Here is a 25,742-nt window from a genome sequence, read left to right as displayed (position 1 = left end):
TGCAGGGCCCACACCCTTTTACTTGCCTTACAGAGCAGCTCTGGAGCTGTTACAGTGCCCAGATGCTGCAAGAAATCAGCTTGAATGCTTCAGGGGCTGGGGCATAGCCAACATGAGCCCCACACCGAAGGAGGGTGGAGGTGTTTAATGCGAACTAGGGGTCATCCAAGCGCCGCAAAAGGCCGCCATGCCCTGCACGCCCCTTTTCTCTTTTCATATGCAGACGAGGGTTGAAGCCAACTTTGACCCACTGCTTGGATGACATCACCATATGCAAATCCATCTGCTGCAGGCCTTCCCCCAGGAATGCTTGCACTAGTTGTTGCATTTGGTTTGTTGTTTGGGGGTGCTTCAGTATTAGGCAGCCTTCTGCCCTCCCATGTTCTTCTGAAAATATGTGTTCTCCCTGCAGTTGTTGTCCCCAGATGAGAGTTCCCTTGTGCTGCCTCAGTTGAATCTCCTTTACTTGACAGAGATGTGCCTGAGCAGCGGCCCTCCCCAGCCCTATCCCAAATCATACTTATTTTGCATAGGAGATACCATGGTCATGAAGATTGTTCTCCCAGGGTGAGGTTCATTCATTGCATTCAGGGTATGCTGACCCCTGTGATTTCCCCAAATGTGGGAAACTCGACTGCATTATTTGTGGTAGTAGCGGACTGTGTTTGTGCTTTCCTCTGGTCAGCTCTGGTAAAAGTCAGATGTCTTTGTCTCAGATCTTCCTCTAGCCTTGTTCTTCTTTCGAGAGTCCCTTGTGCTGCCTCAGTTGGATCTCCTTCACTTGACAGGGGGGTACCCGAGCAGCGACCCTCCCCAGCTCTAGCCCAACTTCTACTTACCTGGCAGGTGAGATACTATGATCATGTAGGTGCTTCTCCCAGGGCAAGGCTCACCCATTGCACTCTGGGTGTGCTGCTCCTGCGTTTTCCCTAAATGTGGGAAACTTGACTGCATAATTTGTGTTTCCCCTGGTCGGCTCTCGTATAATTCAGATCTCTTTGTCTCAGGTCTCTCTTCAGCCTAGTTTGCTGTCTGGTTCCACTTCTCTTTTCTTGAGCCGCTCCCTTCTATGCCCTTGCGCACTATCCTGACTTCTCCTCCCGTCTGCTTACTTTGTGCCTTCCAATGCACAATGCAAACTACAGGTAGTGCAGCAGGGCCCACACCCTTTTACTTGCCTTACAGAGCAGCTCTGGAGCTGTTACAGTGCCCAGCTGCTGCAAGAAATCATCTTGAATGCTTCAGGGGATGGGGCATGGCCAACATGAGCCCCACACCAAAGGAGGGTGGGGGTGTTTAATGCGAAAAAGGGGTCATCCAAGCACCGCAAAAGGCCGCCATGCCCTGCACGCCCCTTTTCTCTTTTCATATGCAGATGAGGGTTGAAGCCAACTTTGACCCACTGCTTGGATGACATCACCATATGCAAATCCGTCTTCTGCAGAACTTCCCCCAGGAATGCTTGTACTAGTTGTTGCATTTGGTTTGTTGTTTGGGGGTGCTTCAGTATTAGGCAGCCTTCTGCCCTCCAATGTTCATCTGAAAATATGTGTTCTCCCTGCAGTTGTTGTCCCCAGATGAGAGTTCCCTTGTGCTGCCTCAGTTGAATCTCCTTTACTTGACAGAGATGTGCATGAGCAGCGGCCCTCCCCAGCCCTATTCCAAATCATACTTATTTTGCATAGGAGATACCATGGTCATGAAGATTGTTCTCCCAGGGTGAGGTTCATTCATTGCATTCTGGGTATGCTGACCTCTGTGATTTCCCCAAATGTGGGAAACTCGACTGCTTTATTTGTGGTAGTGGGGGACTGTGTTTGTGTTTTCCTCTGGTCAGCTCTGGTAAAAGTCAGATTTCTTTGTTTCAGATCTTCCTCTAGCCTTGTTCTTCTTTCGAGAGTTCCCTTGTGCTACCTCAGTTGGATCTCCTTCACTTGACAGGGGGGTGCCCGAGCAGCGACCCTCCCCAGCTCTAGCCCAACTCCTACTTACCTGCCAGGTGAGATACTATGATCATGAAGGTGCTTCTCCCAGGGCAAGGCCCACCCATTGCACTCTGGGTGTGCTGCCCCTGCGATTTCCCGAAATGTGGGAAACTTGACTGCATAATTTGTGTTTCCCCTGGTTGGCTCTCGTATAATTTAGATCTCTTTGTCTCAGGTCTCTCTCCAGCCTAGTTTGCTGTCTGTTTCCACTTCTTTTTTCTTGAGCCCCTCCCATCTATACCCTTGTGCACTATCCTGACTTCTCCTCCCGTCTGCTTACTTTGTGCCTTCCAATGCACAATGCAAACTACAGGTAGTGCTGCAGGGCCCACACCCTTTTACTTGCCTTACAGAGCAGCTCTGGAGCTGTTACAGTGCCCAGCTGCTGCAAGAAATCAGCTTGAATGCTTCAGGGGCTGGGGCATAGCCAACATGAGCCCCACACCGAAGGAGGGTGGAGGTGTTTAATGCAAACTAGGGGTCAGACAAGCGCCGCAAAAGGCCACCATGCCCTGCACGCCCCTTTTCTGTTTTCATATGCAGACGAGGGTTGAAGCCAACTTTGACCCACTGCTTGGATGACATCACCATATGCAAATCCATCTGCGGCAGGCCTTCCCCCAGGAATGCTTGCACTAGTTGTTGCATTTGGTTTGTTGTTTGGGGGTGCTTCAGTATTAGGCAGCCTTCTGCCCTCCCATGTTCATCTGAAAATATATGTTCTCCCTGCAGTTGTTGTCCCCAGATGAGAGTTCCCTTGTGCTGCCTCATTTGAATCTCCTTTACTTGACAGAGATGTGCCTGAGCAGCGGCCCTCCCCAGCCCTATCCCAAATCATACTTATTTTGCATAGGAGATACCATGGTCATGAAGATTATTCTCCCAGGGTGAGGTTCATTCATTGCATTCTGGGTATGCTGACCCCTGTGATTTCCCCAAATGTGGGAAACTCGACTGCTTTATTTGTGGTAGTGGGGGACTGTGTTTGTGTTTTCCTCTGGTCAGCTCTGGTAAAAGTCAGATTTCTTTGTTTCAGATCTTCCTCTAGCCTTGTTCTTCTTTCAAGAGTTCCCTTGTGCTGCCTCAGTTGGATCTCCTTCACTTGACAGGGGGGTGCCCGAGCAGCGACCCTCCCCAGCTCTAGCCCAACTCCTACTTACCTGCCAGGTGAGATACTATGATCATGAAGGTGCTTCTCCCAGGGCAAGGCTCACCCATTGCACTCTGGGTGTGCTGCCCCTGCGATTTCCCCAAATGTGGGAAACTTGACTGCATAATTTGTGTTTCCCCTGGTCGGCTCTCATATAATTCAGATCTCTTTGTCTCAGGTCTCTCTCCAGCCTAGTTTGCTGTCTGTTTCCACTTCTTTTTTCTTGAGCCCCTCCCTTCTATACCCTTGTGCACTATCCTGACTTCTGCTCCCGTCTGCTTACTTTGTGCCTTCCAATGTACAATGCAAACTACAGGTAGTGCTGCAGGGCCCACACCCTTTTACTTGCCTTACAGAGCAGCTCTGGAGCTGTTACAGTGCCCAGCTGCTGCAAGAAATCAGCTTGAATGCTTCAGGGGATGGGGCATGGCCAACATGAGCCCCACACCAAAGGAGGGTGGAGGTGTTTAATGCGAACTAGGGGTCATCCAAGCACCGCAAAAGGCCGCCATGCCCTGCACGCCCCTTTTCTCTTTTCATATGCAGATGAGGGTTGAAGCCAACTTTGACCAACTGCTTGGATGACATCACCGTATGCAAATCCGTCTTCTGCAGAACTTCCCCCAGGAATGCTTGCACTAGTTGTTGCATTTGGTTTGTTGTTTGGGGGTGCTTCAGTATTAGGCAGCCTTCTGCCCTCCCATGTTCATCTAAAAATATGTGTTCTCCCTGCAGTTGTTGTCCCCAGATGAGAGTTCCCTTGTGCTGCCTCAGTCGAATCTCCTTTACTTGACAGAGATGTGCATGAGCAGCGGCCCTCCCCAGCCCTATTCCAAATCATACTTATTTTGCATAGGAGATACCATGGTCATGAAGATTGTTCTCTCAGGGTGAGGTTCATTCATTGCATTTTGGGTATGCTGACCCCTGTGATTTCCCCAAATGTGGGAAACTTGACTGCATTATTTGTGGTAGTGGGGGACTGTGTTTGTGCTTTCCTCTGGTCAGCTCTGGTAAAAGTCAGATTTCTTTGTCTCATATTTTACTCTAGCCTTGTTCTTCTTTCGAGAGTTCCCTTGTGCTGCCTCAGTTGGATCTCCTTCACTTGACAGGGGGGTACCCGAGCAGCGACCCTCCCCAGCTCTAGCCCAAATCCTACTTACCTGCCAGGTGAGATACTATGATCATGAAGGTGCTTCTCCCAGGGCAAGGCTCACCCATTGCACTCTGGGTGTGCTGCTCCTGCGATTTCCCCAAATGTGGGAAACTTGACTGCATAATTTGTGTTTCCCCTGGTCGGCTCTCGTATAATTCAGATCTCTTTGTCTCAGGTCTCTCTCCAGCCTAGTTTGCTGTCTGTTTCCACTTCTCTTTTCTTGAGCCGCTCTCTTCTATGCCCTTGCGCACTATCCTGACTTCTCCTCCTCTCTGCTTACTTTGTGCCTTCCAAAGCACAATGCGAACTACAGGTAGTGCTGCAGGGCCCACACCCTTTTACTTGCCTTACAGAGCAGCTCTGGAGCTGTTACAGTGCCCAGATGCTGCAAGAAATCAGCTTGAATGCTTCAGGGGCTGGGGCATAGCCAACATGAGCCCCACACCGAAGGAGGGTGGAGGTGTTTAATGCGAACTAGGGGTCATCCAAGCGCCGCAAAAGGCCGCCATGCCCTGCACGCCCCTTTTCTCTTTTCATATGCAGACGAGGGTTGAAGCCAACTTTGACCCACTGCTTGGATGACATCACCATATGCAAATCCATCTGCTGCAGGCCTTCCCCCAGGAATGCTTGCACTAGTTGTTGCATTTGGTTTGTTGTTTGGGGGTGCTTCAGTATTAGGCAGCCTTCTGCCCTCCCATGTTCTTCTGAAAATATGTGTTCTCCCTGCAGTTGTTGTCCCCAGATGAGAGTTCCCTTGTGCTGCCTCAGTTGAATCTCCTTTACTTGACAGAGATGTGCCTGAGCAGCGGCCCTCCCCAGCCCTATCCCAAATCATACTTATTTTGCATAGGAGATACCATGGTCATGAAGATTGTTCTCCCAGGGTGAGGTTCATTCATTGCATTCAGGGTATGCTGACCCCTGTGATTTCCCCAAATGTGGGAAACTCGACTGCATTATTTGTGGTAGTAGCGGACTGTGTTTGTGCTTTCCTCTGGTCAGCTCTGGTAAAAGTCAGATGTCTTTGTCTCAGATCTTCCTCTAGCCTTGTTCTTCTTTCGAGAGTCCCTTGTGCTGCCTCAGTTGGATCTCCTTCACTTGACAGGGGGGTACCCGAGCAGCGACCCTCCCCAGCTCTAGCCCAACTTCTACTTACCTGGCAGGTGAGATACTATGATCATGTAGGTGCTTCTCCCAGGGCAAGGCTCACCCATTGCACTCTGGGTGTGCTGCTCCTGCGTTTTCCCTAAATGTGGGAAACTTGACTGCATAATTTGTGTTTCCCCTGGTCGGCTCTCGTATAATTCAGATCTCTTTGTCTCAGGTCTCTCTTCAGCCTAGTTTGCTGTCTGGTTCCACTTCTCTTTTCTTGAGCCGCTCCCTTCTATGCCCTTGCGCACTATCCTGACTTCTCCTCCCGTCTGCTTACTTTGTGCCTTCCAATGCACAATGCAAACTACAGGTAGTGCAGCAGGGCCCACACCCTTTTACTTGCCTTACAGAGCAGCTCTGGAGCTGTTACAGTGCCCAGCTGCTGCAAGAAATCATCTTGAATGCTTCAGGGGATGGGGCATGGCCAACATGAGCCCCACACCAAAGGAGGGTGGGGGTGTTTAATGCGAAAAAGGGGTCATCCAAGCACCGCAAAAGGCCGCCATGCCCTGCACACCCCTTTTCTCTTTTCATATGCAGATGAGGGTTGAAGCCAACTTTGACCCACTGCTTGGATGACATCACCATATGCAAATCCGTCTTCTGCAGAACTTCCCCCAGGAATGCTTGTACTAGTTGTTGCATTTGGTTTGTTGTTTGGGGGTGCTTCAGTATTAGGCAGCCTTCTGCCCTCCAATGTTCATCTGAAAATATGTGTTCTCCCTGCAGTTGTTGTCCCCAGATGAGAGTTCCCTTGTGCTGCCTCAGTTGAATCTCCTTTACTTGACAGAGATGTGCATGAGCAGCGGCCCTCCCCAGCCCTATTCCAAATCATACTTATTTTGCATAGGAGATACCATGGTCATGAAGATTGTTCTCCCAGGGTGAGGTTCATTCATTGCATTCTGGGTATGCTGACCTCTGTGATTTCCCCAAATGTGGGAAACTCGACTGCTTTATTTGTGGTAGTGGGGGACTGTGTTTGTGTTTTCCTCTGGTCAGCTCTGGTAAAAGTCAGATTTCTTTGTTTCAGATCTTCCTCTAGCCTTGTTCTTCTTTCGAGAGTTCCCTTGTGCTACCTCAGTTGGATCTCCTTCACTTGACAGGGGGGTGCCCGAGCAGCGACCCTCCCCAGCTCTAGCCCAACTCCTACTTACCTGCCAGGTGAGATACTATGATCATGAAGGTGCTTCTCCCAGGGCAAGGCCCACCCATTGCACTCTGGGTGTGCTGCCCCTGCGATTTCCCGAAATGTGGGAAACTTGACTGCATAATTTGTGTTTCCCCTGGTTGGCTCTCGTATAATTTAGATCTCTTTGTCTCAGGTCTCTCTCCAGCCTAGTTTGCTGTCTGTTTCCACTTCTTTTTTCTTGAGCCCCTCCCATCTATACCCTTGTGCACTATCCTGACTTCTCCTCCCGTCTGCTTACTTTGTGCCTTCCAATGCACAATGCAAACTACAGGTAGTGCTGCAGGGCCCACACCCTTTTACTTGCCTTACAGAGCAGCTCTGGAGCTGTTACAGTGCCCAGCTGCTGCAAGAAATCAGCTTGAATGCTTCAGGGGCTGGGGCATAGCCAACATGAGCCCCACACCGAAGGAGGGTGGAGGTGTTTAATGCAAACTAGGGGTCAGACAAGCGCCGCAAAAGGCCACCATGCCCTGCACGCCCCTTTTCTGTTTTCATATGCAGACGAGGGTTGAAGCCAACTTTGACCCACTGCTTGGATGACATCACCATATGCAAATCCATCTGCGGCAGGCCTTCCCCCAGGAATGCTTGCACTAGTTGTTGCATTTGGTTTGTTGTTTGGGGGTGCTTCAGTATTAGGCAGCCTTCTGCCCTCCCATGTTCATCTGAAAATATATGTTCTCCCTGCAGTTGTTGTCCCCAGATGAGAGTTCCCTTGTGCTGCCTCATTTGAATCTCCTTTACTTGACAGAGATGTGCCTGAGCAGCGGCCCTCCCCAGCCCTATCCCAAATCATACTTATTTTGCATAGGAGATACCATGGTCATGAAGATTATTCTCCCAGGGTGAGGTTCATTCATTGCATTCTGGGTATGCTGACCCCTGTGATTTCCCCAAATGTGGGAAACTCGACTGCTTTATTTGTGGTAGTGGGGGACTGTGTTTGTGTTTTCCTCTGGTCAGCTCTGGTAAAAGTCAGATTTCTTTGTTTCAGATCTTCCTCTAGCCTTGTTCTTCTTTCAAGAGTTCCCTTGTGCTGCCTCAGTTGGATCTCCTTCACTTGACAGGGGGGTGCCCGAGCAGCGACCCTCCCCAGCTCTAGCCCAACTCCTACTTACCTGCCAGGTGAGATACTATGATCATGAAGGTGCTTCTCCCAGGGCAAGGCTCACCCATTGCACTCTGGGTGTGCTGCCCCTGCGATTTCCCCAAATGTGGGAAACTTGACTGCATAATTTGTGTTTCCCCTGGTCGGCTCTCATATAATTCAGATCTCTTTGTCTCAGGTCTCTCTCCAGCCTAGTTTGCTGTCTGTTTCCACTTCTTTTTTCTTGAGCCCCTCCCTTCTATACCCTTGTGCACTATCCTGACTTCTGCTCCCGTCTGCTTACTTTGTGCCTTCCAATGTACAATGCAAACTACAGGTAGTGCTGCAGGGCCCACACCCTTTTACTTGCCTTACAGAGCAGCTCTGGAGCTGTTACAGTGCCCAGCTGCTGCAAGAAATCAGCTTGAATGCTTCAGGGGATGGGGCATGGCCAACATGAGCCCCACACCAAAGGAGGGTGGAGGTGTTTAATGCGAACTAGGGGTCATCCAAGCACCGCAAAAGGCCGCCATGCCCTGCACGCCCCTTTTCTCTTTTCATATGCAGATGAGGGTTGAAGCCAACTTTGACCCACTGCTTGGATGACATCAAAGTATGCAAATCCGTCTTCTGCAGAACTTCCCCCAGGAATGCTTGCACTAGTTGTTGCATTTGGTTTGTTGTTTGGGGGTGCTTCAGTATTATGCAAGCCTTCTGCCCTCCCATGTTCATCTGAAAATATGTGTTCTCCCTGCAGTTGTTGTCCCCAGATGAGAGTTCCCTTGTGCTGCCTCAGTCGAATCTCCTTTACTTGACAGAGATGTGCATGAGCAGCGGCCCTCCCCAGCCCTATTCCAAATCATACTTATTTTGCATAGGAGATACCATGGTCATGAAGATTGTTCTCCCAGGGTGAGGTTCATTCATTGCATTTTGGGTATGCTGACCCCTGTGATTTCCCCAAATGTGGGAAACTTGACTGCATTATTTGTGGTAGTGGGGGACTGTGTTTGTGCTTTCCTCTGGTCAGCTCTGGTAAAAGTCAGATTTCTTTGTCTCAGATTTTCCTCTAGCCTTGTTCTTCTTTCGAGAGTTCCCTTGTGCTGCCTCAGTTGGATCTCCTTCACTTTACAGGGGGGTACCCGAGCAGCGACCCTCCCCAGCTCTAGCCCAACTCCTACTTACCTGCCAGGTGAGATACTATGATCATGAAGGTGCTTCTCCCAGGGCAAGGCTCACCCATTGCACTCTGGGTGTGCTGCCCCTGCGATTTCCCCAAATGTGGGAAACTTGACTGCATAATTTGTGTTTCCCCTGGTCGGCTCTCGTATAATTCAGATCTCTTTGTCTCAGGTCTCTCTCCAGCCTAGTTTGCTGTCTGTTTCCACTTCTCTTTTCTTGAGCCGCTCCCTTCTATGCCCTTGCGCACTATCCTGACTTATCCTCCTGTCTGCTTACTTTGTGCCTTCAAACGCACAATGCGAACTACAGGTAGTGCTGCAGGGCCCACACCCTTTTAGTTGCCTTACAGAGCAGCTCTGGAGCTGTTACAGTGCCCAGCTGCTGCAAGAAATCAGCTTGAATGCTTCAGGGGCTGGGGCAGAGCCAACATGAGCCCCACACAAAAGGAGGGTGGGGGTGTTTAATGCGAACTAAGGGTCATCCAAGCACCGCAAAAGGCCGCCATGCCCTGCATGCCCCTTTTCTCTTTTCATATGCAGATGAGGGTTCCAGCCAACTTTGGCCCACTGCTTGGATGACATCACCGTATGCAAATCCGTCTTCTGCAGACCTTCCCCCAGGAATGCTTGTACTAGTTGTTGCATATGGTTTGATATTTGATGGTGCTTCAGTATTAGGCAGCCTTCCGCCCTCCCATGTTCATCTGAAAAGATGTGGTCTCCCTGCAGTTGTTGTCCCCAGACGAGAGTTCCCTTGTGCTTCCTCAGTTGAATCTCCTTAACTTGACGGGGGAGGGGCTGCCCGAGCAGCCACCCTCCCCAGCCCTATCCCAACTCATACTTATTTTGCAAATGAGATCTCTTGATCATGAAGATTGTTCTCACAGGGTGAGGTTCATCCATTATATTTTAAAATAGGAAGGTACAAATTACATATTTGAATTGCATCTATGTGTTGGATTCAAATGTGTCCCCCCCCTTCCTTTCTCAATTGTGCCCGTCAGCAGCTATTCTAAGGTTGCTGCCAATGGGTGTGACACATTAATTTCTTCTGTGGGGTACACTGGACTCCACAAGGATTCACATTGGGGTGTAGAGTAGGATCTTGATCTGAGGCACCAACCGGCTCAAAGCTTTTGACTGTTCCCAAGAAGCTCAGTGCATTCTCCTCTATAACCCCGCTTCCATGAACAGGGAGCTCAGTTTGTAGTTGGTGCCTTCAGTAGCAGGCCACTTAACAGGGGCCTGCCTCAGGCAGCCTATTCTTAGCTATTAATTTTGACAAGAAAAGAAGAACTTGTTTTATGAGAATCTACAAGGGCTGCAGCAGGCTAGGTCTAATAGACATCTTTACTGTAGCTTCATCACTCCCAGCGGCGCTGTATACTCCCGTGCCCTGGTTGCTGGGTCACTGCAGCGGAGGCTCCGGTTTCTTCCTAAGGTCAGTCACACACACACCGCCCTTCCGGATCACGAGGCCGCTGATGAAGGGGAGCGTGGCCGTAGGGGGTGGACCGTGTGCGCACTGGCGTGGACACTGATTACTGGGCAGCCGCTCCACTAGCCACCAGGTACAGTTAAGGAGCACAGGTCTGGGGGTTTTTCTCCTATATTAAACCAATTTTGTACTGCCCGCAGCGCATTGTGATAGGTAATAGGGCCTGATTCAGGTTGGATTGCAATCACAATAAGCGATCCAACTGCAAAAATTGCTAAGAGCATACGCATGTGCCTGCATTTTCTGCGGCACCCCGCAGAGAATGCGATCGCCTCTGCCTGTCAATCGGGGCAGGGGGGGAGAGGGGGGTCAGCAACACTCCATTTCCAAGTCAGGGATGGAGCGGTGCGGAGGCAAGGCTTCAAAATGGGGTCTGCAATGGAGGAGACACAGGGGGCGTGGTCACAGCGGCTGTATGACATCACATTCAGCCGCTGTGATCACAAAAATGGTGGCGGCTTCCTGCGCGCACATACAGTCTGCACCAGCAGGAGGCTACACCATTTTTTATGATCACGCTGAACTGCAGTGTGACTGCAATTACAGCATGGTCAAGAAGGGAGGCGTCATGCTGGGTGGCCATTAGAGATGAGCGGGTTCGGTTCCTCGGAATCCGAACCCGCCCGAACTTCACCCTTTTTTGCACGGGTCCGAGCAGACTCGGATCCTCCCGCCTTGCTCGGTTAACCCGAGCGCGCCCGAACGTCATCATCCCGCTGTCGGATTCTCACGAGACTCGGATTCTATATAAGGAGCCGCGCGTCGCCGCCATTTTCACACGTGCATTGAGATTGATAGGGAGAGGACGTGGCTGGCGTCCTCTCCGTTTAGATTAGAAGATAGAGACGAGTGACATTTGATTTACTACTAATTTGGGGAGCAGTTGAACTTGTCAGGAGTACTCAGTAGTGCAGAGTTTTGCTGATAGTGACCACCAGTTTTATTATTTATAATCCGTTCTCTGCCTGAAAAAAAACGATACACATACCATATATGTGCTCAGCCTCAGTGTGCTGCATGATATATCATCTATGTATATCTGACTGTGCTGAGTACTCACTGCTCACACAGCTTAATTGTGGGGGAGACTGGGGAGCAGTTATAGCAGGAGTACAGTGCACACTTTTGCTGCCAGTGTGACCACCAGTATATTGTCTGCCTGAAAAAGTTAAACACTCCTGTGGTGTTTTTTTTTTTTATTCTATAAACGCATTCTGCTGACAGTGTCCAGCAGGTCCGTCATACATTATATTATATAAATATTTACCTGCAGTAGTGTTATATTTTTTTTTCATCTCTATCATCTTTATCATCTCTATATTAGCAGACGCAGTACGGTAGTCCACGGCTGTGGCTATCTCTGTGTCGTCAGTGCTCGTCCATAATTGTATACCTACCTACCTGTGGTGGTTTTTTTTTTCTATCTTCTTCATACTAGTAGTTTAGGAGTCTGCTGACAGTGTCCACCAGGTCCATCATTATATTATATACCTACAGTAGTAATATATTTATTATATTATCTATACTAGCAGACGCAGTACGGTAGTCCACGGCTGTGGCTATCTCTGTGTCGTCAGTGCTCGTCCATAATTGTATACCTACCTGTGGTGGGGTTTTTTTTTCTATCTTCTTCATACTAGTAGTTTAGGAGTCTGCTGACAGTGTCCACCAGGTCCGTCATTATATTATATACCTACAGTAGTAATATATTTAGTATATTATCTATACTAGCAGACGCAGTACGGTAGTCCACGGCTGTACCTACCTCTGTGTCGTCACTCGTCCATAATTGTATACCTAACTGTGGTGGGGTTTTTTTTTCTATCTTCTTCATACTAGTAGTTTAGGAGTCTGCTGACAGTGTCCACCAGGTCCGTCATTATATTATATACCTACAGTAGTAATATATTTAGTATATTATCTATACTAGCAGACGCAGTACTGTAGTCCACGGCTGTACCTACCTCTGTGTCGTCACTCGTCCATAATTGTATACCTACCTGTGGTGGGTTTTTTTTTTCTATCTTCTTCATACTAGTAGTTTAGCAGTCTGCTGACAGTGTCCACCAGGTCCGTCATTATATTATATACCTACAGTAGTAATATATTTAGTATATTATCTATGCTAGCAGACGCAGTACGGTAGGCCACGGCTGTGGCTATCTCTGTGTCGTCAGTGCTCGTCCATAATTGTATACCTACCTACCTGTGGTGGGGTTTTTTTTCTATCTTCTTCATACTAGTAGTTTAGGAGTCTGCTGACAGTGTCCACCAGGTCCGTCATTATATTATATACCTACAGTAGTAATATATTTAGTATATTATCTATACTAGCAGACGCAGTACGGTAGTCCACGGCTGTACCTACCTCTGTGTCGTCACTCGTCCATAATTGTATACCTACCTGTGGTGAAGTTTTTTTTCTATCTTCTTCATACTAGTAGTTTAGCAGTCTGCTGACAGTGTCCACCAGGTCCGTCATTATATAATATATACCTACAGTAGTTATATATATATTTTTTTTATATCATTAATTATCATCTCTATACTAGCAGACGCAGTACGGTAGTCCACGGCTGTAGCTACCTCTGTGTCGTCAGTCACTCGTCATCCATAAGTATACTAGTATCCATCCATCTCCATTGTTTACCTGAGGTGCCTTTTAGTTGTGCCTATTAAAATATGGAGAACAAAAATGTTGAGGTTCCAAAAATAGGGAAAGATCAAGATCCACTTCCACCTCGTGCTGAAGCTGCTGCCACTAGTCATGGCCGAGACGATGAAATTCCATCAACGTCGTCTGCCGAGGCCGATGCCCAATGTCATAGTACAGAGCATGTAAAATTCAAAACACAAAAGATCAGTAAAAAAAGGACTCAAAAATCTAAATAAAAATCGTCGGAGGAGAAGCGTAAACTTGCCAATATGCCATTTACCACACGGAGTGGCAAGGAACGGCTGAGGCCCTGGCCTATGTTCATGGCTAGTGGTTCAGCTTCACATGAGGATGGAAGCACTCAGCCTCTCGCTAGAAAAATGAAAAGACTTAAGCTGGCAAAAGCACAGCAAAGAACTGTGCGTTCTTCAAAATCACAAATCCACAAGGAGAGTCCAATTGTGTCAGTTGCGATGCCTGACCTTCCCAACACTGGACGTGAAGAGCATGCACCTTCCACCATTTGCACACCCCCTGCAAGTGCTGGAAGGAGCACCCGCAGTCCAGTTCCTGATAGTCAGATTGAAGATGTCAGTGTTGAAGTACACCAGGATGAGGAGGATATGGGTGTTGCTGGCGCTGGGGAGGTGAGGTGGTTTGTTTAAGTCAGGCACCCGGGGAGACACCTGTTGTCCGTGGGAGGAATATGGCCATTGACATGCCTGGTGAAAATACCAAAAAAAAATGCTCTTCGGTGTGGAAGTATTTCAACAGAAATGCGAACAACAGGTGTCAAGCCGTGTGTTGCCTTTGTCAAGCTGTAATAAGTAGGGGTAAGGACGTTAACCACCTCGGAACATCCTCCCTTATACGTCACCTGCAGCGCATTCATCATAAGTCAGTGACAAGTTCAAAAACTTTAGGCGACAGCGGAAGCAGTCCACTGACCAGTAAATCCCTTCCTCTTGTAACCAAGCTCACGCAAACCACCCCACCAACTCCCTCAGTGTCAATTTCCTCCTTCCCCAGGAATGCCAATAGTCCTGCAGGCCATGTCACTGGCAATTCTGACGAGTTCTCTCCTGCCTGGGATTCCTCCGATGCATCCTTGAGTGTAACGCCTACTGCTGCTGGTGCTGCTGTTGTTGCTGCTGGGAGTCGATGGTCATCCCAGAGGGGAAGTCGTAAGACCACTTTTACTACTTCCACCAAGCGATTGACTGTCCAACAGTCCTTTGCAAGGAAGATGAAATATCACAGCAGTCATCCTGCTGCAAAGCGGATAACTGAGGCCTTGGCATCCTGGGCGGTGAGAAACGTGGTTCCGGTATCCATCATTACTTCAGAGCCAACTATAGACTTGATTGAGGTACTGTGTCCCCGGTACCAAATACCATCTAGGTTCCATTTCTCTAGGCAGGCGATACCGAAAATGTACACAGACCTCAGAAAAAGACTCACCAGTGTCCTAAAAAATGCAGTTGTACCCAATGTCCACTTAACCACGGACATGTGGACAAGTGGGGCAGGGCAGACTCAGGACTATATGACTGTGACAGCCCACTGGGTAGATGTATTGACTCCCGCCGCAAGAACAGCAGCGGCGGCACCAGTAGCAGCATCTCGCAAACGCCAACTCTTTCCTAGGCAGGCTACGCTTTGTATCACCGCTTTCCAGAATACGCACACAGCTGAAAACCTCTTACGGCAACTGAGGAAGATCATCGCAGAATGGCTTACCCCAATTGGACTCTCCTGTGGATTTGTGGCATCGGACAGCGCCAGCAATATTGTGCGTGCATTATATCTGGGCAAATTCCAGCACGTCCCATGTTTTGCACATACCTTGAATTTGGTGGTGCAGAATTATTTAAAAAACGACAGGGGTGTGCAAGAGATGCTGTCGGTGGCCACAAGAATTGCGGGACACTTTCGGCGTACAGGCACCACGTACAGAAGACTGGAGCAACACCAAAAACGCCTGAACCTGCCCTGCCATCATCTGAAGCAAGAAGTGGTAACGAGGTGGAATTCAACCCTCTATATGCTTCAGAGGATGGAGGAGCAGCAAAAGGCCATTCAAGCCTATACATCTAACCACGATATAGGAGGTGGAATGCACCTGTCTCAAGCGCAGTGGAGAATGATTTCAACGTTGTGCAAGGTTCTGCAACCTTTTGAACTTGCCACACGTGAAGTCAGTTCAGACACTGCCAGCCTGAGTCAGGTCATTCCCGTCATCAGGCTTTTGCAGAAGAAGCTGGAGACATTGAAGGAGGAGCTAAGACAGAGCGATTCCGCTAGGCATGTGGGACTTGTGGATGGAGCCCTTCATTCGCTTAACCAGGATTCACGGGTGGTCAATCTGTTGAAATCAGAGCACTACATTTTGGCCACCGTGCTCGATCCTAGATTTAAAACCTACGTTGTATCTCTCTTTCCGGCAGACACAAGTCTGCAGGGGTTCAAAGACCTGCTGGTGAGAAAATTATCAAGTCAAGTGGAACTTGATCGGTCAACAGCTCCTCCTTCACATTCTCCCGCAATTGGGGGTGCGAGGAAAAGGCTCAGAATTCCGAGTCCACCCGCTGGCGGTGATGCAGGGCAGTCTGGAGCGACTGCTGATGCTGACATCTGGTCCGGACTGAAGGACCTGCCAACGATTACGGACATGACGTCTACTGTCACTGCATATGATTCTCTCACCATTGAAAGAATGGTGGAGGATTATATGAGTGACCGCATCCAAGTAGGCACGTCAGACAGTCCGTACGTATACTGGCAGGAAAAAGAGGCAATTTGGAGGCCCTTGCACAAACTGGCTTTATTCTACCTAAGTTGCCCTCCCACAAGTAGTACTCCGAAAGAGTGTTTAGTGCCGCCGCTCACCTTGTCAGCAATCGGCGTACGAGGTTACTTCCAGAAAATGTGGAGAAGATGATGTTCATTAAAATGAATTATAATCAATTGCTCCGTGGAGACATTGACCAGCAGCAATTGCCTCCACAAAGTACACAGGGAGCTGAGATGGTAGATTCCAGTGGGGACGAATTGATAATCTGTGAGGAGGGGGATGTACACGGTGATGAATCGGAGGATGATGATGAGGTGGACATCTTGCCTCTGTAGAGCCAGTTTGTGCAAGGAGAGATTAATTGCTTCTTTTTTGGTGGGGGTCCAAACCAACCCGTCATTTCAGTCACAGTCGTGTGGCAGACCCTGTCACTGAAATGATGGGTTGGTTAAAGTGTGCATGTCCTGTTTATACAACATAAGGGTGGGTGGGAGGGCCCAAGGACAATTCCATCTTGCACCTCTTTTTTCTTTCATTTTTCTTTGCGTCATGTGCTGTTTGGGGAGTGTTTTTTGGAAGGGCCATCCTGCGTGACACTGCAGTGCCACTCCTAGATGGGCCAGGTGTTTGTGTCGGCCACTTGGGTCGCTGAGCTTAGTCACACAGCTACCTCATTGCGCCTCTTTTTTTCTTTGCGTCATGTGCTGTTTGGGGAGTGTTTTTTGGAAGGGCCATCCTGCGTGACACTGCAGTGACACTCCTAGATGGGCCAGGTGTTTGTGTCGGCCACTTGGGTCGCTGAGCTTAGTCACACAGCTACCTCATTGCGCCTCTTTTTTTCTTTGCGTCATGTGCTGTTTGGGGAGTGTTTTTTGGAAGGGCCATCCTGCGTGACACTGCAGTGCCACTCCTAGATGGGCCAGGTGTTTGTGTCGGCCACTTGGGTCGCTGAGCTTAGTCACACAGCTACCTCATTGCGCCTCTTTTTTTCTTTGCGTCATGTGCTGTTTGGGGAGTGTTTTTGGAAGGGCCATCCTGCGTGACACTGCAGTGCCACTCCTAGATGGGCCAGGTGTTTGTGTCGGCCACTTGGGTCGCTGAGCTTAGTCACACAGCTACCTCATTGCGCCTCTTTTTTTCTTTGCGTCATGTGCTGTTTGGGGAGTGTTTTTTGGAAGGGCCATCCTGCGTGACACTGCAGTGCCACTCCTAGATGGGCCAGGTGTTTGTGTCGGCCACTTGGGTCGCTGAGCTTAGTCACACAGCTACCTCATTGCGCCTCTTTTTTTCTTTGCGTCATGTGCTGTTTGGGGAGTGTTTTTTGGAAGGGCTATCCTGCGTGACACTGCAGTGCCACTCCTAGATGGGCCAGGTGTTTGTGTCGGCCACTTGGGTCGCTGAGCTTAGTCATCCAGCGACCTCGGTGCAAATTTTAGGACTAAAAATAATATTGTGAGGTGTAAGGTGTTAAGAATAGACTGAAAATGAGTGGAAATTATGGTTATTGAGGTTAATAATACTTTGGGATCAAAATGACTCCCAAATTCTATGAACAAGGGAAAATGTCATCATCCCGCTGTCGGATTCTCGCGAGATTCGGATTCCATATAAAGAGCTGCGCGTTGCCGCCATTTTTACTCGTGCATTGAAGAGAGAGCGGAGAGGACGTGGCTATGTTCTCTCAGTGGAAATCTCAATATCAGTGCTCAGTATCAGTGGATACTTATTGCTGCTCAGTAATACTAGTAGTGTGTCTCTCCTGCTCAGTGTCAGTTCTCAGTAGTATCCTCATCAGTGCTCAGTATCACTGCTCATTGTCTTGTGCTGCATTGTTGTGCTCAGCATACTACAGTACATTACTAATAGTCCAGTGCTGCATCTTGCTGCTCAGTGTCAGTTCTAGTATCCTCATCAGTGCTCACTATCACTGCTCATTGCATTGTGGTGTTCTGTATACTACAGTAACATAGTAATATAGTAACATATAGTAACATAGTTTTTGAGGTTGAATAGAGGCAAATTGCCCATCGTGTTCAACCTGTTTTAAGTTGTGATGATTCTACATACTTGCTTAATAATGTATTATGACTAGTTAGCTACTACAACTCATGTTACCCCCGGATTAACCATGTTGATATTTTAAGTATTATAAACTTGGATAGCTTTTTCATTCAGAAATGTATCCATTCCTTTTTTAAATCCAATTACAGAGTCCGCCATTACCACCTTCCCTGGCAGGGAATTCCACATCCTGATTGCCCTAACAGTGAAGATCATAGTATCTCACCTGGCAGGTAAGTAGGAGTTGGGCCAGAGCTGTGGAGGATTGCTGCTCGGGCACCCCCTGTGAAGTGAAGGAGATCCAACTGAGGCAGCACAAGGGAACTCTCAAAAGAAGAACAAGGCTAGAGGAAGATCTGAGACAAAGAAATCTGACTTTTACCAGAGCTGACCAGAGGAAAGCACAAACACAGTCCCCCACTACCACAAATAATGCAGTCGAGTTTCCCACATTTTGGAAATCACAGGGGTCAGCATACCCAGAATGCAATGAATGAACCTCACCCTGGGAGAACAATCTTCATGACCATGGTATCGCCTATGCAAAATAAGTATGATTTGGGATAGGGCTGGGGAGGGCCGCTGCTCAGGCACATCTCTGTCAAGTATAGGAGATTCAACTGAGGCAGCACAAGGGAACTCTCATCTGGGGACAACAACTGCAGGGAGAACACATATTTTCAGATGAACATGGGAGGGCAGAAGGCTGCCTAATACTGAAGCACCCCCAAACAACAAACCAAATGCAACAACTAGTACAAGCATTCCTGGGGGAAGTTCTGCAGAAGACGGATTTGCATATGGTGATGTCATCCAAGCAGTGGGCCAAAGTTGGCTGGAACCCTCATCTGCATATGAAAAGAGAAAAGGGGCGTGCAGGGCATGGCGGCTTTTTGCGGCGCTTGGATGACCCCTAGTTCGCATTAAACACCTCCACCCTCCTTTGGTGTGGGGCTCATGTTGACAATGCCCCAGCCTCTGAAGCATTCAAGCTTATTTCTTACAGCAGCTTGGCACTGTAACAGCTCCAGAGCTGCTCTGTAAGGCAAGTAAAAGGGTGTGGGCCCTGCAGCACTACCTGTAGTTTGCATTGTGCATTGGAAGGCACAAAGTAAGCAGACAGGAGGAGAAGTCAGGATAGTGCACAAGGGTATAAAAGGGAGGGGCTCAAGAAAAAAGAAGTGGAAACAGACAGCAAACTAGGCTGGAGAGAGACCTGAGACAAAGAGATCTGAATTATACGAGAGCTGACCAGGGGAAACACAAATTCTGCAGTCAAGTTTCCCACATTTGGGGAAATCGCAGGGGCAGCACACCCAGAGTACAATGGGTGAGCCTTGCCCTGGGAGAAGCACCTTCATGATCATAGTATCTCACCTGGCAGGTAAGTAGGAGTTGGGCTAGAGCTGGGGAGGGTCGCTGCTCGGGCACCCCCCTGTCAAGTGAAGGAGATCCAACTGAGGCAGCACAAGGGAACTCTCGAAAGAAGAACAAGGCTAGAGGAAGATCTGAGACAAAGAAATCTGACTTTTACCAGAGCTGACCAGAGGAAAACACAAACACAGTCCCCCACTACAACAAATAATGCAGTCGAGTTTCCCACATTTGGGGAAATCACAGGGGTCAGCATACCCAGAATGCAATGAATGAACCTCACCCTGGGAGAACAATCTTCATGACCATGGTATCGCCTATGCAAAATAAGTATGATTTGGGATAGGGCTGGGGAGGGCCGCTGCTCAGGCACATCTCTGTCAAGTAATGGAGATTCAACTGAGGCAGCACAAGGGAACTCTCATCTGGGGACAACAACTGCAGGGAGAACACATATTTTCAGATGAACATGGGAGGGCAGAAGGCTGCCTAATACTGAAGCACCCCCAAACAACAAACCAAATGCAACAACTAGTGCAAGCATTCCGGGGGGAAGGCCTGCAGCAGATGGATTTGCATATGGTGATGTCATCCAAGCAGTGGGTCAAAGTTGGCTTCAACCCTCATCTGCATATGAAAAGAGAAAAGGGGCGTGCAGGGCATGGCGGCCTTTTGCGGCGCTTGGATGACCCCTAGTTCGCATTAAACACCTCCACCCTCCTTTGGTGTGGGGCTCATGTTGACAATGCCCTAGCCCCTGAAGCATTCAAGCTGATTTCTTACAGCAGCTTGGCACTGTAACAGCTCCAGAGCTGCTCTGTAAGGCAAGTAAAAGGTTGTGGGCCCTGCAGCACTACCTGTAGTTTGCATTGTGCATTGGAAGGCACAAAGTAAGCAGACAGGAGGAGAAGTCAGGATAGTGCACAAGGGTATAAAAGGGAGGGGCTCAAGAAAAAAGAAGTGGAAACAGACAGCAAACTAGGCTGGAGAGAGACCTGAGACAAAGAGATCTGAATTATACGAGAGCCGACCAGGGGAAACACAAATTATGCAGTCAAGTTTCCCACATTTGGGGAAATCGCAGGAGCAGCACACCCAGAGTGCAATGGGTGAGCCTTGCCCTGGGAGAAGCACCTTCATGATCATAGTATCTCACCTGGCAGGTAAGTAGGAGTTGGGCTAGAGCTGGGGAGGGTCGCTGCTCGGGTACCCCCCTGTCAAGTGAAGGAGATCCAACTGAGGCAGCACAAGGGAATTCTCGAAAGAAGAACAAGGCTAGAGGAAGATCTGAGACAAAGAAATCTGACTTTTACCAGAGCTGACCAGAGGAAAGCACAAACACAGTCCTCCACTACCACAAATAATGCAGTCGAGTTTCCCACATTTGGGGAAATCACAGGGGTCAGCATACCCAGAATGCAATGAATGAACCTCACCCTGGGAGAACAATCTTCATGACCATGGTATCTCCTATGCAAAATAAGTATGATTTGGGATAGGGCTGGGGAGGGCCGCTGCTCAGGCACATCTCTGTCAAGTAAAGGAGAGATGGTCTGCCAGATTACATAATGCATACCAGAGCCATAACTAGACTTTTTGGTGCTCTGTGACAGATAATTATATGCCCCCCCCCTCCCCATTTTTGCAATATGGACAAAAGGTGCATGCCTTCTGGGGAAGGGGCATAACAAGATTGGTCTCAGAGAAAGCACATGAGATATGAAGATATATCTAGTATACTTGGCACTCAATGGTTTGTGGTATTGCCGGGGTGCACTCCTTAAATGCATATACAGTCACACATGGCATGTTTGTGCAAATGGCATATCAGCAGTCAGCACTAACTGGTGACATGCCATTTGTACAAGTAAGCCATGTGTGACTAATATATAAACATGCTTTATTAAATAACACCTCAAACTATCATACCCAGGATTCAAACCTATAACCTGTTGAATTCTAATCAAACACCCTACCCATTGAGCTACTTGATCCTGCATCTATTCTAACCTCCAAAAACAGATTCAGTTGCATCTTCCAGCGTGTTTTGTTTGCGCCTTTGCAAATGTCTTACATCGACAAACTTATTTAGTACTATTTTGCAAATAGGGTTAGATTGTCGCAACATTGTGTTCCCTAATTGCTTGATTTTTTAAATGCAACAATTGATAAAGACACCTGATAATTGCTCTGTGGAGTCTTATTTTGTGTTTTGTGTTTAGTCTTTAGATCTGAATTTGAATGTACTTGTGAACTAACTTAATTTCCTACTTCTAAATTCATTCCTAAATTCACTACTTACATGAATCCTGTAGTTGGGCATTTTGGGACTTCGATTGTGGGCATTGTTTTGTGTCCAGACCAGCAGCAGGTGGTGTGCATTTGCTGGAAAGGCATCGAAGACCTCCGATATGCTGCATCTCCTGATGTGTGTCTCCCTCAAGTGGCTGTCAGCAAATGCCTGCTAGACATGCATCATAGAACAGGCATGCTAAAACATGGGTCTTCAACCTGCGACCCTCCAGCTGCTGTGGAACTACACATCCCAGCATGCCCTGCCTCAGTTTTAGCATACCTTAATAGCAAAACTGTGGCAGGGCATGCTGGGATGTGTAGTTTCACAGCAGCTGGAGGGCCACAGGATGAAGACCCATGTGCTAGAGCCAAGCCAGCTAGAGCTGGGTGGTTGGGTGGGTGGTGTGTCGGATGTGGAGCACATGCAAATGATTGTGTATCATCCAGCTAGTGAGAGAGAAAACTCATGCAGGAGTGTGCCTGCTTGTCAGTGGGTTATGCACCTTGCCAGACGTTAAATCTACATAGAGCAGCTGGAGGGGACAAGAGCAGGTTTGCAAAATATAGATAGAAGAGCATATATGCTGGCGCATTCTCCATGATTGTGTCAGCTTATGTTTTGGTGCACTGCACTTTCCTCCACTAAGTTTTAGCCATTTTTGTTAAGCTCAAGTGTAGTTGCTTCTCGGCCTTATGGCTGTGATCTTGTATCGTGGTTGAAGGGTCTGCTGGAGGGAGGGATTGTTTTCTTCATTGGCGAAAGACCAAAGATATTCCAGGATGGAAGGCTTGGGAACACTATCTGTTTTTCAGTTGTGGAAGAGCACAGAGTTCGGATTGGACTACATTCTATAGTAAAGGATATCTTTCTATTTATTGACCCTCCCCTTATATGTGTCTGTGTTACAATAAAGCTTCGGTTTTGTGAATCCCTCACCCTCTTACACTCCACACCCATAGCCTTATTAACTGTTGTATTATTGTATAGTTTAAATGTATAGTGCAGTTCATGATTTATAGTGTAGGCTGGCCTGTGCTGTAGTTCTTGAACTGTACTATACCGTCAGCATTTGTATTGTGTTTTGGCTGTGCTGCAACACTGTATTTATGTGTGTAATGTTTATGTATGTTTTTTTTTATGCCAATAAAGACTGCTTTTTCAAGCCAATATCTGAAAACAATCAATGTTTATCTTTGATGGCAATAAAAGTGGTATGATATTTGATGCTTTTGAAATCCAATATCTGATATGTCCCCTATCTGGGAACCATATATTAAATGGCTTTTCAGAAAAGGGAGATGGGAGAAGAGCTTTCAGTACTTGTAGGACCGATGCACATAAAGAAGCAAAAAAACATACATAAACATTACACACATAAGTACCGCGTTGCGGCACAGCCAAAACACAATAGAAATGCTGACGGTATAGTACAGTTCAAGAACTACAGCACAGGCCAGCCTACACTATAAATCATGAACTGCACTATACATTTAAACTGTACAATAATACAACAGTTAATAAGGCTATGGGTGTGGAGTGTAAGAGGGTGAGGGAATCACAAGCCCGAAGCTTTATTGAAAGACTGACACATATAAGGGGAGGATTAATAAATAGAAAGACATCCTTTACTACAGAATGTAGTCCAATCCGGTCTTTCAACTCTTCCACAATTGAAAAACGGATAGTGTTCCCAAGCCTTCCATCCTGGAATATCTTTGGTCTTTCGCCAATGAAGAAAGCAATCCCTCCCTCCAGCAGACCCTTCAACCACAATACAAGATCACAGCCAAAAGGCCGAGAAGCAACTACACTTGAGCTTAACAAAAATGGCTAAAACTTAGTGGAGGAAAGTGCAGTGCACCAAAACATAAGCTGACACAATCATGGAGAATGCGCCAGCATATATGCTCTTCTATCTATATTTTGCAAACCTGCTCTTGTCCCCTCCAGCTGCTCTATGTAGATTTAACGTCTGGCAAGGTGCATAACCCACTGACAAGCAGGCACACTCCTGCATGAGTTTTCTCTCTCACTAGCTGGATGATACACAATCATTTGCATGTGCTCCACCTCCGACACACCACCCACCCAACCACCCAGTCACCAGAGCCACCCACAAACCAACTGGCTCCGTGATTTAATTTGCACAGTGTAGTCATCCAGGCAGCATGTCCTTCTCAATGGAAGGATCTCTGGTTCCATGGAATCTTCCGCATTGGAATGCTGCGGAACAAAAAGGATTTAAATATTCAGCTTGCTAGCATTCAATGTACCTGTGGCTTGGCTCTAGCACATGGGTCTTCATCCTGTGGCCCTCCAGCTGCTGTGAAACTACACATCCCAGCATGCCCAGCCACAGTTTTGCTATTAAGGTATGCTAAAACTGAGGCAGGGCATGCTGGGATGTGTAGTTCCACAGCAGCTGGAGGGTCGCAGGTTGAAGACCCATGTTTTAGCATGCCTGTTCTATGATGCATGTTCCGTGATGTCACAATCAGCTTGGAATGGGGTGTCTAGCAGGCATTTGCTGACAGCCACTTGAGGGAGACACACATCAGGAGATGCAGCATATCGGAGGTCTTCGATGCCTTTCCAGCAAATGCACACCACCTGCTGCTGGTCTGGACACAAAACAATGCCCACAATCGAAGTCCCAAAATGCCCAACTACAGGATTCATGTAAGTAGTGAATTTAGGAATGAATTTAGAAGTAGGAAATTAAGTTAGTTCACAAGTACATTCAAATTCAGATCTAAAGTCTAGGTAGGCCTCACGTCCTGGCAGCCGCCAGCATTTAAAAATGCCTTGATTAGAGGTACGGAATTAAATGTAGATAAGAAGTAGACACAAAATAAGACTCCGCAGAGCAGTTATCAGGTGTTTTTATCAATTGTTGCATTTAAAAAATCAAGCAATTAGGGAACACAATGTTGCAACAATGTAACCCTATTTGCAAAATAGTACTAAATAAGTTTGTCGATGTAAGACATTTGCAAAGGCGCATCCAAAACACGCTGGAAAATGCAACTGAATCTGTTTTTGGAGGCTTGAATAGGAAATGTGCATCGGTCCTACAAGTACTGAAAGCTCTTCTCCCATCTCCCTTTTCTGAAAAGCCATTTAATATATGGTTCCCAGATAGGGGACATATCAGATATTGCCTTTCAAAAGCAGCAAATATCATACCACTTCTATTGCCATCAAAGATAAACATTGATTGTTTTCAGATATTGGATTGAAAAAGCAGTCTTTATTGACATAAAGAAGCAAAAAAAACATACATAAACATTACACACATAAGTACTGTGTTGCAGCACAGCCAAAACACAATACAAATGCTGTCGGTATAGTACAGTTCAAGAACTACAGCACAGGCCAGCCTACACTATAAATCATGAACTGCACTATACATTTAAACAATACAATAGTTAATAAGGCTATGGGTGTGGAGTGTAAGAGGGTGACGGAATCACAAGCCCAAAGCTTTATTGAAAGACAGACACATATAAAGGGAGGATTAATAAATACAAAAATACCCTTTACTATAGAATGTAGTCCAATCCGGTCTTTCAACTCTTCCACAACTGAAAAACAGATAGTGTTCCCAAGCCTTCCATCCTGGAATATCTTCAGTCTCTCGCCAATGAAGAAAACAATCCCTCCAGCAGACTCTTCAACCACGATACAATATCACAGCCAAAAGAGCGAGAAGCAACTACACTTGCGTTTAAACAAAATGGCTAAAACTTAGTGGAGGAAAGTGCAGTGCACCAAAACATAAGCTGACACAATCATGGAGAATGCGCCAGCATATATGCTCTTCTGTCTATATTTTCCAAACCTGCTCTTGTCCCCTCCAGTTGCTCCATGTAGATTTGACGTCTGGCAAGGTGCATAACTCACTGACAAACAGGCACACTCCTGCATTAGTTTTCTCTCTCACTAGCTGGATGATACACATTCATTTGCATGTGCTCCACCTCCGACATACCGCCCACCCAACCACCCAGTCACCAGAGCCACCCACAAGCCAACTAGCTCCGTGATTTAATTTGCACAGTGCAGTCATCCAGGCAGCATGTCCTTCTCAATGGAATAATCTCTGGTTCCATGGAATCTTCCGCATTGGAATGCTGCGGAACAAAAAGGATTTAAAC

At 47.6% G+C, this 25,742-nt stretch overlaps 17 non-coding genes and 4 pseudogenes across 17 annotated transcripts; 16 read left to right on the top strand and 5 right to left on the bottom strand.

Moving 5' to 3' along the window:
• Nucleotides 1-516: 516 nt before the first annotated feature.
• Nucleotides 517-680, top strand: LOC135044937 (U1 spliceosomal RNA). The gene has a single exon (XR_010237473.1). It is a non-coding gene; the product is annotated as a U1 spliceosomal RNA (small nuclear RNA).
• A 151-nt stretch (nt 681-831) lies between these two features.
• On the top strand, nt 832-994 carry LOC135045281 (U1 spliceosomal RNA). The gene has a single exon (XR_010237788.1). It is a non-coding gene; the product is annotated as a U1 spliceosomal RNA (small nuclear RNA).
• Nucleotides 995-1,668: 674 nt separating this feature from the next.
• LOC135044996 (U1 spliceosomal RNA) lies at nt 1,669-1,832 on the top strand. The gene has a single exon (XR_010237532.1). It is a non-coding gene; the product is annotated as a U1 spliceosomal RNA (small nuclear RNA).
• A 152-nt stretch (nt 1,833-1,984) lies between these two features.
• LOC135044443 (U1 spliceosomal RNA) lies at nt 1,985-2,136 on the top strand (annotated as a pseudogene).
• Nucleotides 2,137-2,821: 685 nt separating this feature from the next.
• On the top strand, nt 2,822-2,985 carry LOC135045005 (U1 spliceosomal RNA). Its single transcript, XR_010237541.1, has one exon. It is a non-coding gene; the product is annotated as a U1 spliceosomal RNA (small nuclear RNA).
• Nucleotides 2,986-3,137: 152 nt separating this feature from the next.
• LOC135045256 (U1 spliceosomal RNA) lies at nt 3,138-3,279 on the top strand (annotated as a pseudogene).
• A 695-nt stretch (nt 3,280-3,974) lies between these two features.
• Nucleotides 3,975-4,138, top strand: LOC135044930 (U1 spliceosomal RNA). The gene has a single exon (XR_010237466.1). It is a non-coding gene; the product is annotated as a U1 spliceosomal RNA (small nuclear RNA).
• A 152-nt stretch (nt 4,139-4,290) lies between these two features.
• LOC135045212 (U1 spliceosomal RNA) lies at nt 4,291-4,453 on the top strand. Its single transcript, XR_010237739.1, has one exon. It is a non-coding gene; the product is annotated as a U1 spliceosomal RNA (small nuclear RNA).
• A 674-nt stretch (nt 4,454-5,127) lies between these two features.
• Nucleotides 5,128-5,291, top strand: LOC135044936 (U1 spliceosomal RNA). The gene has a single exon (XR_010237472.1). It is a non-coding gene; the product is annotated as a U1 spliceosomal RNA (small nuclear RNA).
• A 151-nt stretch (nt 5,292-5,442) lies between these two features.
• LOC135045280 (U1 spliceosomal RNA) lies at nt 5,443-5,605 on the top strand. The gene has a single exon (XR_010237787.1). It is a non-coding gene; the product is annotated as a U1 spliceosomal RNA (small nuclear RNA).
• A 674-nt stretch (nt 5,606-6,279) lies between these two features.
• LOC135044995 (U1 spliceosomal RNA) lies at nt 6,280-6,443 on the top strand. Its single transcript, XR_010237531.1, has one exon. It is a non-coding gene; the product is annotated as a U1 spliceosomal RNA (small nuclear RNA).
• A 152-nt stretch (nt 6,444-6,595) lies between these two features.
• Nucleotides 6,596-6,747, top strand: LOC135044442 (U1 spliceosomal RNA; annotated as a pseudogene).
• Nucleotides 6,748-7,432: 685 nt separating this feature from the next.
• LOC135045004 (U1 spliceosomal RNA) lies at nt 7,433-7,596 on the top strand. Its single transcript, XR_010237540.1, has one exon. It is a non-coding gene; the product is annotated as a U1 spliceosomal RNA (small nuclear RNA).
• Nucleotides 7,597-7,748: 152 nt separating this feature from the next.
• LOC135045255 (U1 spliceosomal RNA) lies at nt 7,749-7,890 on the top strand (annotated as a pseudogene).
• Nucleotides 7,891-8,586: 696 nt separating this feature from the next.
• On the top strand, nt 8,587-8,750 carry LOC135044835 (U1 spliceosomal RNA). Its single transcript, XR_010237373.1, has one exon. It is a non-coding gene; the product is annotated as a U1 spliceosomal RNA (small nuclear RNA).
• A 152-nt stretch (nt 8,751-8,902) lies between these two features.
• LOC135045179 (U1 spliceosomal RNA) lies at nt 8,903-9,065 on the top strand. The gene has a single exon (XR_010237707.1). It is a non-coding gene; the product is annotated as a U1 spliceosomal RNA (small nuclear RNA).
• Nucleotides 9,066-18,307: 9,242 nt separating this feature from the next.
• On the bottom strand, nt 18,308-18,470 carry LOC135045030 (U1 spliceosomal RNA). Its single transcript, XR_010237564.1, has one exon. It is a non-coding gene; the product is annotated as a U1 spliceosomal RNA (small nuclear RNA).
• A 674-nt stretch (nt 18,471-19,144) lies between these two features.
• LOC135044449 (U1 spliceosomal RNA) lies at nt 19,145-19,307 on the bottom strand. Its single transcript, XR_010237041.1, has one exon. It is a non-coding gene; the product is annotated as a U1 spliceosomal RNA (small nuclear RNA).
• A 152-nt stretch (nt 19,308-19,459) lies between these two features.
• Nucleotides 19,460-19,623, bottom strand: LOC135045028 (U1 spliceosomal RNA). Its single transcript, XR_010237563.1, has one exon. It is a non-coding gene; the product is annotated as a U1 spliceosomal RNA (small nuclear RNA).
• Nucleotides 19,624-20,297: 674 nt separating this feature from the next.
• Nucleotides 20,298-20,460, bottom strand: LOC135045211 (U1 spliceosomal RNA). Its single transcript, XR_010237738.1, has one exon. It is a non-coding gene; the product is annotated as a U1 spliceosomal RNA (small nuclear RNA).
• A 152-nt stretch (nt 20,461-20,612) lies between these two features.
• LOC135044920 (U1 spliceosomal RNA) lies at nt 20,613-20,776 on the bottom strand. Its single transcript, XR_010237456.1, has one exon. It is a non-coding gene; the product is annotated as a U1 spliceosomal RNA (small nuclear RNA).
• Between the last annotated feature and the right edge of the window lie 4,966 nt (nt 20,777-25,742).

The sequence above is a fragment of the Pseudophryne corroboree genome, unplaced genomic scaffold (assembly GCF_028390025.1).
Source record: "Pseudophryne corroboree isolate aPseCor3 unplaced genomic scaffold, aPseCor3.hap2 scaffold_90, whole genome shotgun sequence".
NCBI lineage: Eukaryota > Metazoa > Chordata > Amphibia > Anura > Myobatrachidae > Pseudophryne > Pseudophryne corroboree.
This window is presented reverse-complemented; position numbering and strand designations above follow the sequence as displayed.